Source organism: Colias philodice, chromosome 12 (assembly GCF_061535455.1).
Source record: "Colias philodice isolate Cphi_HAF_F1 chromosome 12, ilColPhil1 Martin Lab GWU primary, whole genome shotgun sequence".
Taxonomy (NCBI): domain Eukaryota; kingdom Metazoa; phylum Arthropoda; class Insecta; order Lepidoptera; family Pieridae; genus Colias; species Colias philodice.
In genome coordinates this window covers 3,956,443-3,970,658 of record NC_143097.1, presented here as the reverse complement: position 1 = coordinate 3,970,658, position 14,216 = coordinate 3,956,443, and the positions used below count along the sequence as shown (strand labels likewise).

Sequence of the window (14,216 nt, the reverse complement as noted above, 5' to 3'; positions counted from 1 at the left end):
ATATACTATAATATTATGTTTCCATATATTACTTACCTACTGTTTCAAAATATTACTACCAGAGGTAAAAAGTATTTATCATAGAAGAAATATCAAAGCTTTTATTGAACTTTTCATACCACAATAACGGCAAAACTGTTTTATAGAAGGTAGTATATATGTTGACCTTTCACATAACTTATCCCCCGGGTTCTCACGCGTCGGTGCTCCGACACAGTAGGCTACACTTTCCCACAAGACGGGAACGGGACAAAAACCCTTCGTTGCGACGCGGCTACTTTTTTGTTGAAATCTTATAACTGTCGGTCTTGCTTTTTTATTGATTGGTGTGCGGATATTTACTTCCTATAAATGATACGTAATTTTACAAAATCCTTTGGGTCAGTTGCGAAACTGTATCTTCAATAAAATAAAATTCTTGAAAATTATAATAAAAAAATTTGAAATTTAAATGTTTATTTGACGTTATTAACTTACATACCTATTATATCGTGGCTATATTATTATGTGGGCTTTTTGCAGTTTTTACCTTGAATAAAATAATTTAATATGTTAATTGTTAATATATTGTCTTAAAAATATAATATTTCCTTATGTGTGATAGCTATAAATATAAACAAGAATATTTTCTTGTCTTCTAAGTAGGTACGTACCTTCCGGTCAAAAGCTGTTACTACCTTTATGTTGAGTTATGTCACCAACTTTCTCTCCTTAACTCAGTGTCCACGATTACTGATTAGTTATAAAACAGATAATTCAGAATATTTTATAATAACTATCGCCTATTGTATAACACCCATAAAAACAAACTCTTAAAACTCAAACATTAATTATTTCCTACCATTCTTAATAATATTTTACCTACTTAATAATATTTTACATTAAATTTTGTCATTAAAAATATGGAACTTACTATATATTTTATTAATGTGGTCATATATTTAAATACCAGAGTTTCATATATTACTGGCGGTCCGCCCCGGCTTCGCCCGTGGTACATATTTACGTTTTCTCTACATAAGAACCATCCTCGTACTTCAAGGAATATAATAAAAAAAGAATTATCGAAATCGGTTCAGCCGTTCTCAAGTTATGCGCTTACCAACACATTTTGGGATTCATTTTTATATTATAGATGAGGTACTCATATATTTATATTAAATAGTTAATTTCTTATAAAATATGTGAATGCTTATTACATGGTCAACCTACTCCATGATTTAAATTCCAAAATATTCGTCAACTCGAGTGAAACCTCCATACAAAGACACATACATTAGATCATAAAATGAAAGTGTTTACATAAATATATAATACTTGTGGGACCCAAAACACAATGTACAAGCATAATATCTTTAAACTGCAACTTTTTTCTCTTATCTGAAAGTTATGTCATTCCTTAACTATGATGCAACGTTTAAAATATTCTCAAGCAATCACAGTTTACACAATTAGAAGGTAATAATGAAATGTCGTTGAAATATACTTAAGTATTGGTATATGTAAATCGATATATCAACGGTAGTCGAGCAACCGCACTAATTGTAACTGATACCTTAACATAAAACAAGTATTATATTCTATAAACAATCATTATCCATCGAATACGTATTCACTATTCAGATAAAGACGCCTACTCACCTACCTGCCGCAGGGGCAATATTGGAACAATCTCGGTTGCGCACGGTGGTTGGGACAATTTCAGCTGTTTTCATTGCTTGCCTATACAGTATACACATCACAATTAAGGAGCCAATTAAGGGTGCAATTACAATATTGCCCGTGTTGAAAGTACGTGAGTAGCCGGCTTTACATTTATATGTAAAACTTGCTTTCTCAATTGTTTTACCCATTGTTTAAATGCTCTCATGATTTACCATCGATTTCTGTTCGAAACAATGACTCGTTATTGTTATAATTTGTTACTGAACTTACAGTCAAGAGATATTGAAGAAGGTTTCATTGCAAACCTTTTTTAGGCTATTGTTTTGCTTACCTTTTATTTTCGGAATTTTATATGAATGAAGATGAAAGTAGTCTTTTCTATTCGTAGAATGTTAATAAATATTATATTATGATATTCATTAAACAATTGAGTTTTACCTTTTATTTACATTTCTGTACTATAAATAAAACAAATGTCTTTGTTCACTGTAGAATAAATATAATATCAATTAAACATATGATGCGTGAATCACATCAAATTTAAGGGGCGTTTCCGATATAGTACCTACCTAGTTATGAATTATGGATATAAAATGACATCAATACATATCTAATGAAATTCGATCTGTTGATAATGTAGAATAGTATGTAACCAAACATAAAATATTTTAAATTTTTACTACATGTTTGTTTGTTTGTTTGAATGCCCTAATCTCAGGAACTACTGGTCCGATTTGAGATTTATCGAGGAAGGCGCAGCAATGCGGGTAAAACGCGGGGTACCGCTCGCGCTAGTAATTGATAAAAGATACTACCTATAATAATAATTAATAATTGAACAGAAAACACTTAACTCTCAGTTGCAGAGAATAATACATTATATTATAATATTTTAACAGGTTATTTATAGGATTAACGATTACGATATACCGATCCAATTATACGTATTAATGTAGTGTAAATAAAGTTTTTATAAATATTCCAACTAGATTTTATTTATATCCATTTCTTGTTATGCAACATGCAATGCATATAAAGCAGTAATATTACACCAGTTTACGACAAAAACAACGCTCGTTTGAGTGTATTGTATTACTTCTAACACCGTTATCTGTCATAGCTCCTAATGAGTGCTACAAAAACCTAGATACCGCAATAGTGGTCATTTTCTTTATCATTATTTACTCATTACCAAGAGGAACTTAGCCTCGTTTCAATGAGTTTCATGACTAGCTGAAGTTTTGCGTGAATTGCAATTTTTACACTTCCTATTGCCATGTGAGATCGTTCTTAATTCGTGAGTTTCTTTTGGAAATCTTATCTTTTCTCCAATTAAACAGTCGTGACAAATATGGTTTTAGCAGCATCGTACACACTGTTTTACCTGTTAATTAACTTTTACCTAACGTTAAAACGAGAATCGAATTTGCTATTCACGATTCTTTTTTATATCACTTTGAGATAACTAACACATTGTCGTATCTATCACACAGAATCCGACTATTAATAATATAATTCAAATTCAAAATGATTTATTGTGATTAACATTCATATTATAGAGTCATTAACCATAAACAACATATTATCACCTACATCCTAACACAAAAAGTTTCTGTCTCTATATAACCTCTCATGAATCTACCGGACAGAGTTTATGGTTGATGGGTTTATGTATTAAAATTATAGACCCATCAACCATAAACAATATTTCACCTACATTCTTCTAGAATGTTTTTCTCAATAACCTCTCGTATTCAATACACCGTAGCCTCATGACTTATAAAATATAACGGTATCATTACATAAAGGAATGCATCAATATACGCGTTTATTTCTATGAATCCCTTGAGCGAACCATCCCGTCTCACCGTTATAAACCCAGTCACTGTTACAATTGACACTGTTCATTTTCTTTTACTTGGAGTCATGTAATGATACCGATTATTGTAGAGATTGTTAGCTTTTTGTTATTTGGAATGTGGTGTTCATATTTCTTGATGTTTATTACGCTTACGAAGTTATGACAAGCAATGAGGGAATATTATAGGGTTTAAAACTTCAGCGAATATTTTGTAACCTTCGATATATTATGTTCACACGAAAATATTTTTAAGATACTCCTGAGTTGTGTGTACCAAAACTGTACATTATGCATAAAACAAATGAAAATGTAGAAACGTGCTGTGCACATCCCTCAGCTATCATGTAGAGAGCTATGCCTGGCATTTCTCTGAGGGAAAAAGTCCGGAACGAACTAATTCGCCAGAGAACGAAAGTAATCCACATAGGTCAACATAGCTAGACAATAGACTAGTCGCAGTCGTATAAAACAGTCACTGGACACACAAAGGTGCCTTGTGGTTAATGTAGAATGCCATAATGCATGACGACTTTGTTTACATGCAGTTAACTTTTCATTGAAAGTAACGAATAAAAAGGAATGAAAATTTATTCACAATATTTTCATATAACTTTTTCGCCAATATAATGATAAATGCAAAAAGTATAAAAGAAATACATGGTGCAAATAGATGGTCACGAAGTGTTATCACACGTGATGTGTCAATCAATTACGCGACTGCTGGCGCTATCTATATATTTTTTCTTTTTTAACAAACTATAATTATCTCTTTTTATTGCTATGTGAAACCTACTTTCGTGTAATTATTAGAAAATTTGCTTGTTTTCATGAAAATAACACAGTGATGGTACAACGTACCTACGTGCAAGTTGCAAAAAATCTTGTGCAGTGTGTTAAAAATTATACTAAATTAAAACATTAATTCTGTTTACGTATATACTCACGATAGAACTCAACCTACATTAAATTATTCTGCTGACAGAGTGAAGTATAACCATGACAGACGGCTATTAAACGATAAACATTTCGACCTTCCACTTGAAACCCAAACCAACAATGTGACAAAATATCTGCGTTAAGTGGTAACATATTTATGCCGGATTGTTACGTGTTTGTGACGTGAGGTAAAGTTGGAATTAGAAACCCATCTACTCATTGTTAAGAGGACTTAAGATTTAGTGGTAAATTTATAAGTAGCGATGTAATTTATAGTTGAACTTATAACTCTCTTGAAGAGCGAAGAATAGTTCAGACCTTTGGTATTATGAAGATGCATTTATTTTGAATTTGGCGACATATTATTACCTATAACGTATTAGATTTTCGAAATAATATGCCCCTTTTCTTACACCAAAAAATGGTATTGCATGGTTTCGTTATGTTAAAAAAAATAGACATAACTATTTGCTAAAGGTATTAAATATTATTAAATATTAGGTAATAAAGAATTTGAATAATGAGCATATTTAGTTTTAATAATTCAATTACTTCTATTTACCTTAAAACATCTATTATATTTTTTATAGTTTGAATGTAATTATATTACTAGTAATTATTGCCATAACATTTTACAATACTCTACAACACGACATGCTAATCTACATGTACAATCACATGTATCATCGCATATGACTTCACTTCACCATACATTGGTATTAGTGTTAAATCCTCAATAATATCATTTACAACATTTAAAGGCCAACGGTTTCACATCACACGTATAACACTACATTTCCGCCTTCATATCATTAGCAAGGATACTGTATATTCTTAGAACACTCCTTGTTTTATTTAGACAGGCTATTTTTGTTAAATTGCGCCGCGTACTCTAATGAGGCGAAAACTGGCTACATAATTTCTTTCTAGTTACAAATCGTATGTCATCGGCCAGTTTTAGTTAATTATTTTTAATTGGAGAATCTCATCACACATCGTATTATAAATTGTGTGTAGGCGTATGTAATATGTTTAAATTATTTTTATAATGATTTTGGATGACTGTTTATTGATTGTAGGTACGATGTAGACATCTGCTTATTTTCATTGAAAAAAAATTATTGGGTTATTAAAATTTTGAAAGTCTAGGTACTTTTTCCATCAATAATTAGAATTAGTAGGTAAGGATGAGTAGATAATTACTGTTTAATGCCATTCATTTAAATAGAACAATTAGTATGAGTCATGTAGTTTTATTTTGTTATTTGTATGTACTAGCTTCCGCCCGCGACTCCGTCCGCGCGGATGTCGGTCTTCGCGTGGATGGTTTATTTCTCCATTTTGAGTAACTCTGACAATAACATCTTATAAATATCTATTGGACCCAAATACGGCTAGGCCTATAGATAATAATACCCAACGTGTGTTCGCGGTTCTACACAACAACGTCTATGGATAAAACTGAAAAATTAAGATTTTTTTTTTCTACGTATTTTTCCAGGATAAAAAGTATCCTATTTTACGCCCAGGATAATAAGGTATAATTATACCAAGTTTCATCGAAATCGAACCGTTAGTTTTCACGTGATGTCTTCACATACAGACAGACAGACAGACAGACAGACAGACAGACAAAAATTTTTTTAATCACATATTTGGGTTTGGTATCGATCCAGTAACACCCCCTGCTATTTATTATTATTTCAATATTTTCAATGTACAGAATTGACCCTTCTACAGATTTATTATATGTACTTATAGATTTAAAATGCAAATGTAATAGCTCGCTTTCCTTCGTCCCAACTTCCGGTATCACCTTATATCCTCTTCCGTAAATTAACATATTTTAAAATACTTTTTTCAATTACTAGACGAATCATGTGAAAATACGCAAATAAAACAGACTTATTTTTATTATTATAATTCTAAAGAATAGATTTTTATAAGAATTATTCGTCCACTGTGCACTGTCCAATTTTCATGCCTATAAATTTCTTCTTTATTGCATATACGTATAATTATATGATTTAAACTTACAGTAATATAATAAAATTTACCTACCCAGGTATTTCAGAGAAGTTATAAAAGAGCTCAGCATAACCTAATTTATTCGAAAACTACGTACAAAGGTTCACAGAATTATGAACGTTTATCGGCTTTAATTCATTTTATATGGTTCGTGGTTAGTTGCGATAAAAGCGACCTAGATTCTGAAACCTATGACTGTTAGAACTACGTTTATAGCATTACGTAGAAATTCAAATCACATATCTACTGGACTGTTTGATTTTTCCAGAAATCGTATTTACTAAACAAGTCAATTCCAAATAGTTCTACTAAATAGGGTTTGATCGAATCCAAAAACATCTATTCGTAGAAATCTTTGCTTATTTATCATACGACCACGGACCAGACTAGTTTAGATAAAGAGCACACATATTATTCTTATTTAAGGAATCTTGTAAAACTTCATGCTACTAGAATATAACGAAAATAGCTTTGAAAGGAGAAACTGTTAGTTGGCATCTTACTTTGCTCTTATTCTACCTTTATTTATACTTATGTCTAATATCAAAATAAATACAATACCGAATCACAACAATATCTAGATAATTATGTTTCATTATTTCGTACTTTAGCATGTATCGCTTTAGAAATCAATAAAACCCATTTCAAATGACATTGATAAATACACTTAGGTCATATGTTGATCAACCTAGTTCTCACCTGAAGCCCGATGTCCTGCTAATTGTCTGACAACCTTGTGGCATTAAATATAACAATATCATTGTAGCGGAGATATCGTCACATGGCACAATCTGATTACGTACAAAAGATTATAAACAATCCACTTATTTGTGCTTTGAATAAATTTTATATTACATCGGCTTAGCAGCATTTTTGTAGCTACAAAAACGTAATCAAAATGTCATCGTTTTTCATTATTTTTGCATGTTTTTGTTTGGTATTTGTCATAATATATCGTAAGTTAAAAAATAAGTTTAACGTACACACTAAACGTACACATACTAAATCCCAATAACAGTAGCATATAACGTGAATTTATATTTTCAACACATAACTTTACATGGCCAAGGTCCCTATGTACATATTATAATGATACTTTTTACACATTACTCGTATATTACTAATGCCACTGAATAGTTAATACGCTTATACATCAACCTCTAAAGAGTATTAGTACATCTAAGTCACACTGGTTAGAGCGTGCAAGAGAAAACATATCAAGTCCGTAAATGGATTAGCAGATGTTTCGGCAATCACGTCTGGTAGATAAACAACTATTTGTAATTTGTATATGCGTAAATAAGTAGATTATGAAGATTGTATTACACGTTTATGAAACTTGGTGAATCATTGCCTGTAGTTCAACCTACGCGGGTATGGTCCTACGCATTGTACGTAGTACTATGTGATTATGTAAATAAAGTGCAGTTACAGTAGAAGAGATTGAAAGTCGTAAATTTTACGAGAGTATAGATACCACAAATACATTACAGATAGGTAGTAGAAATAGTTAATAGGTAGTAGATATTATATTCGTTTACTTTATGTACACTTTACTGTACCTACTTGTACAGCATAATTTCTAAAATTCACTATGTAGGTACAAGAATTAACTAATGCGTACGATTTCAAATGCGACAAAACCACACACCACACAAATCGAATCGATATAAATTGTCAGTGTCCAATAAAGGAATTTCCTAACACCACGGCGGATGTCAAATATTGAAGCCATAATATTAAACCATAATATTTGATGTTGACTATTTTATTATTGTTAGTGCATCTGATCTTTATCGTTGGATAAATATTCGTCTCTCGTAGGTAATGATTTATTTTTGTCTCCTAAATATTGAAAGTCATTAACAAACCTTGATGTCATGAATCGAACGTAAACGGTGAAGATATACTACAAAATTCCCACAAAATTTCGGGTCATTTGTAACAGGATGGCGGTTCTACAGGGGTCTTAGTACGCAATGAAAAAAGAAAAATGATGGTTAGAACGCTGATAAAGGATACCTTAAGATACTGTAATATAAAATATTACAGTATCTTAAGATAAAATATTATAGTATCTTCACCGTGTGTGACGCGCTTTAATGACGTCATTTGTCGAATACAAACGTGCCAAATCACTTACAAAAATGTAACGTGACATTTTCAAGACATGCCAATTGCCAAGATCTACCATTCATTGAGAATTGAGATGTTGTTGAGTAATATATGTAATATCATTTGCTCACAGCTTAAATGGAAATAAATAATAATAATTAATATCTTTAGCATGCACATAAATAATGTCTTCATACCGGTTTCATGAACATTATTCCACGTTATTGTTTTAATTAAAATAACCGATATGATATTACTCACGACATTATTCTGTTTACTGCCTATATTCCACTGATCCGTAACATTATCATCGGCTAAAATTAAAAACAAGTTAATACATAATATGAAAACTCATAAATCTTTCTTTTGAAAAGTCTCGTAACTTAATAGCGCTTGTATTTTTACACAATGCTACATAAAACCGCATTAGTAGAGCATCTTTTGAATGAAATATGACACGGTCGCGACACAGGCTTTGACCTAGAATTGAGGTTTGCATGCAACGTAGACTTCAAAGGGTAACTAAAGGGACATGAGCTTCCGTTTGCCCACAAATTTATTGATCGACGGGTTAACGGCCGCTTTCGAATTCTATAGAATAAAGATGCTACAAATACAATAATATCCAGTACCTATATAACTTAAAATCACGAAAAGATTAAGTGATATTGAACAAATTGTCCAGTATAAAGTTACAAAATCACCGATGGATTTTAACAGATTATTTACAAATGCAACCACTATGAGAGGGCTACTTTTACAAACATGCGCTATGGTTTTATTTCAGATGCTATTTCAGCTATTCGCACGCTGATTTCGTCAGAATCCGTATTTGATAAATTTCGTTTACTTTAATAACGCATTGAAGACAGAATATTGTGTTTTTTATTATTTATATTATATGCCAGATGTATATATTATATGAAGACTGAAGATACATTCTAGCTTCTCATTTATCGACGAATATTTTCCTACGATAAAGTTATATTAAAGTTTCATCGCACAATCTATATTCCTTGCAAAAAAATTCATAGTATTCTCTTTGTTCTATTATTTTTCATTCGAAGTCCATCCGCGTCCACTTTTGGCGCAATGCCAGTTTCTTGACTTGTAATTTACAAGAAATGCCCGCACATATAAGTGTACTATAAATTCAAGCTATTATTGGCCTGAGGCGTCCTACTGTCTGTTAGGGATATCTTAGATCATTTGGTATGTAATACTTAGGATAATTCTAAAGATTACACCGACAGATTAAGAAAAATAAAATATAGAAAGTAATGAAATAATTGGCTTAAGGATCATAATTAAAATGGAACCTCAGTAGCAAACTACATAAGGCTGTAATTGATTAGCTTTAGACTTTAGAGGTAACATCGGAAATTTATTCATAATTTGACAGTTATTTGCGAAGTTGATTGTTTGTGCTTGTATTATATTCTTTATTCCACTTTTTTACAAAGAAAGCATATCCTCATTCGGTAACTTTGTGTTCAATTGTACATCACTGCAGCAAAACCACGACTCACTTTATTACTTAGTCAAGGCGTAGTTTAAATATTATCTACTTCCCTATAGTTTTCACACAAAACCTTTACATAAAGTCTTTTATTTCACCTACACAATAAAATGCCAATTCTAATTTAACTCGAAGGTTGAAAAATACAAATAATATTAGCCTATAACAGCTGTTAAGATACGATTGTCACTTGAGGTAGCTACTAGTCATTATTCTGTGCTTGAGGTCATATTACTGCTGTCGATGACTAATATAATATAATACATATTATGTTATATCCGTCTATACACTTTAAACCTTAAAAGGAATGTCGGTAGAAGATGACGCATTCATATTTTAGAATTTAACAATTCAAAGTGTAAAAAGCAAAAGCTTCAAGCATTTTCTCGAAGCACTCTTTATCTATAAAATATATAAAACTCAAAGGTGACTGATATAGTGATCTATCAACGCACAGCCCAAACCACTGGACGTATCGGGCTGAAATTTGGCATGCAGGTAGATGTTAGGACGTAGGCATCCGCTAAGAAAGGATTTCCCGAAATTCTTGCGGGAACGGGGAAAAACGGGGATGCATGTACAAAGTCTTGGGCGGAAGCTAGTTATCTATAAAATGCAGTTCCAAGCGGTAAAAATACGAAGTTTTAAGAACTTAATTCACTTTGGAAAACTGTTATTAAAAACATTAGGTCTTCCAGTAATCACTAATCATATCGATACTTGTCTATACTTTTCTTTATATCAAAGAACATTTTTAATACAATAATTAACGTCATACAATGCTAGTCATATATCTATGGTCATTTCTCATCTGTGGTCCATATAAGAACAAAAACTTGGTTCAGTCCAGCGAATCAGAGCGACTAGCGAGTGTTGCCAGCGAAACTGTTCCTTCGACCGTAAAATGTGCCACCGATGGAACGTCCACACCTACATTTCTACTTCTTTTGGGCTCTATTGTCTATGGAATTACTGTAAAAAGGTCTAATATGTATTATTATTGAAATGCTGTAGTGTGTTGTTGACCTATCACGACATTATTGTATCTGAGTATGATTACCTGTGCGGCTGTGCAATGTACAACGAAATTTATAATATGTAATATAATTTGTCTTATTTTCATGATAGAAGCTTTTCTGAATGGAAATTAATCGACGCTTTTTTTATACAGATTTTTCTTAGGTATAGGTATTGGCCTAAAAGAACGATGCAGGTATTTGAGTCAAATTAAGTTCAGATATGTACTTTTCTAATCTAAGCAATTACATTGTTAACATTTGAGAAATAATACAAATGAATTTTAGTTTTAATAAATAAAGCTTTCTTTCAGGTTTATGAACTTTCTGCTCGTAAATAAAATCAATAAATGGAACAGATGTGATCATGATATGATGCATATAATATATCAATCATTATTCGAGTTTTATGACATTCTTTTTAACTATAAACGCATTAGATTATATTATGTATTATGTAGTATATATTTTTATTTATTTACAATTATATTATACTATATATATATTATGTGGCAAGAATAAGAAGTCAAAGCAAAAGCCCAAAATCGACGTGACTGGAAAAAGTTTACTGATGCCCTATGCTCCTCGAGGAGTTAAAGGAACAATCATCATATATATTATGTAATATGCCGAACATTTTCGCAAAAATGTAAATTTAAAAGCCATAGTTAACAATTAATATCATTAAAATTAAGTTACATTTCAACAGTATTTAAGCAACAAAGGCCAAGTTAAACGCACGAGTTAGATCGACCACTGAACCGAGATTCGTGACTCGAATCGAGTGAAATCGTCCACAACGTTACGAAATTGTAAATCACATTATTCATTGGTATTAACTATAAAGACATAATCACCACAAACACTGTTCAAACCTCATTTTTTTAAAGCTAAACTAAAATGATTCTAAATTTCTTTTCTATCTTTGCAGATTCCACATTCAACGTATCTACAGTCTACAACACTTCAAAACATCGATTGAGGTAAGAGATCTTAATTAAATTAACCTATTTATAATTATATTTTTGACGACGCGGTTGGCGCAGTGGTAAAGCAACTGCCTACTGAGCCGACGGTCCCGGGTTCGATCCCCGGTCAGGGCAAATATTTGTGTGATGAACTCAATTATATTTTGTTCTTGGGTCTGGGTGTTATTATCTATATATGTATTTATAATATTATATTTATCGTCGCCTAGTACCCACAACACAAGCCTTTGAGCTTACTGTGGGACTAGGTCGATTTGTGTAATAATGTCCTATAATATTTATTTATTTATTTATTTATATTCGTAGCTTCTTGTCTTTTTTTATGATAAAACGTATTTAATGCCTTATGTCCTGTAGTATTTAGGACAAAATAATTTGTTTCATTGAATTTATTTATCATTCATATTAGCTTGCCTTCTTTATTTTGCAAACTGCGAAGTTTTATGAAGACTTTAATTTTGCTACACACAACGTAATTATTGCAGCATTATACTATTCAAATTAACCTACATATAAAAAGATAGTAATCATAAAACCGCAAATGTGTGTGAAATATGGCACCTCACGGTTTTGAACAAAGAATAATTAGCAACGAAAAAAGCATTACAACAGTTTCCCATAGCATCACTTATGCAACTGAGGTCGACGATCCCGCTGCAATCGATCCGACGAAACTTAGTTTTTCAAGCTTGTATAACTAATTTGTGAATCATTTCCTTCTTAGTACTCTTAAGATTTTTATGTTTTACAATGTCAGTGGTCGCTAATTATCCACGCATTTTTATCATATCGAGAATGGGTAATTCTCGATATGTTAAAAATTTAAAATCTATAATACTGCGGGAGTACATGCGTAAATCGTATAATGGCTTTTTAAATACCGTTACTTTAAATTAGTAGATAATTTCTCTATTTTTAGTATGATATATGAATATTAGAATACCGACCGTTCATCATATAGCTATAGGTAGGTATGTTATAATTTGAATGGATTATTTGCCTTTTCTTAATTCAGATTTTAGAATTTGTGGCGAATGATAATACGATTATTTAATTAAGAAAACACTATCGGCTAGACTGAGATTGATTTATGTTCGTGTCTCGAGCACTTTCAATATCACACGTAAAACAATTATCTGGTCCGATGCTAAAATAATTTCTCTCGTGAAAGTATTTGACGTTAAACACTTTCTTGTTTGATCTTTATTTTATTATATTGTTACTAAATTTACATAATACAATACACTTTTTTGCTAATTAACGAAGAAAGTGGCTTTGATTATTATGCGTAGTAACTGTAGCTGTGTCAGAAAATAGTTGATGAGTTATTAAATATCACATGTATTAAGAAAAGTTTATCAAGATTGTTCGTATATTTATAAACATTCCTCATTGAAGTTTAAAAATTGACTTAGCTTTATAGGTACTTTAATTCAGAATAACAGTTTAGTTCAATATTAAACACCGGAAAACATTTTCAATCGAAGTGCTTTTTCGAAACAGTCAATCAAGTAATCGAGAAATGCCTATTTAACATTAACAATGAGTTGAAATGAAAATCTCATTTAAAATCAGATGCATTTTCTTTGTCCACTCCGTTATTTGCAACAGTATCTATAAAATAACAAGTTTTTATCGATAATACCGTAATATTAGCTATTGCATAAGCCGGTACTGCAACAGGGCTGTCAGTTCGTGCCGGTGATCGGGACCAGCCGGTCTTGGCCCCTCTAATATATTAAAAAACAAAATGCATATGCAAGTGTGAAAAAAAAAGTAGAAAAAAGTAGTGAAAGTTGTCTGTGGTACTTAAACACCTAATACAGATAGGAAATTAGATAACGTCAAAATTTAAAAATGGAATGATTAGTGATGTCCTTCGAAATGTAATTCAGTTTCTTTCGCTAAATACGGAAAAGACGGAAAGAAAGTAGGAAAGTTTGCGAAGTTGGAATGTAGATAAGACGAGCTACCGGTTTGACATAGCTCGTTCGATGACTACATTCCATGCTGATTAACGTGATGTTGGTGTGAGCGAACAATTCTTGGTTCACTTCAATTTAGACTAAATGAAGGTCATTCGTATA

At 31.5% G+C, this 14,216-nt stretch overlaps 1 protein-coding gene across 1 annotated transcript in view; it reads left to right on the top strand.

Annotated features, from left to right (window-relative positions):
* The window catches only part of nuf (rab11 family-interacting protein nuf), a 77,603-nt gene that overhangs the window by 13,819 nt on the left and 49,568 nt on the right, over window positions 1-14,216 (top strand). Inside the window, exon 2 of the mRNA XM_089701383.1 lies at window positions 12,072-12,123. The gene's annotated coding sequence lies outside the window, so the exon portion shown is untranslated. The remainder of the gene's footprint in view (window positions 1-12,071; window positions 12,124-14,216) is intronic.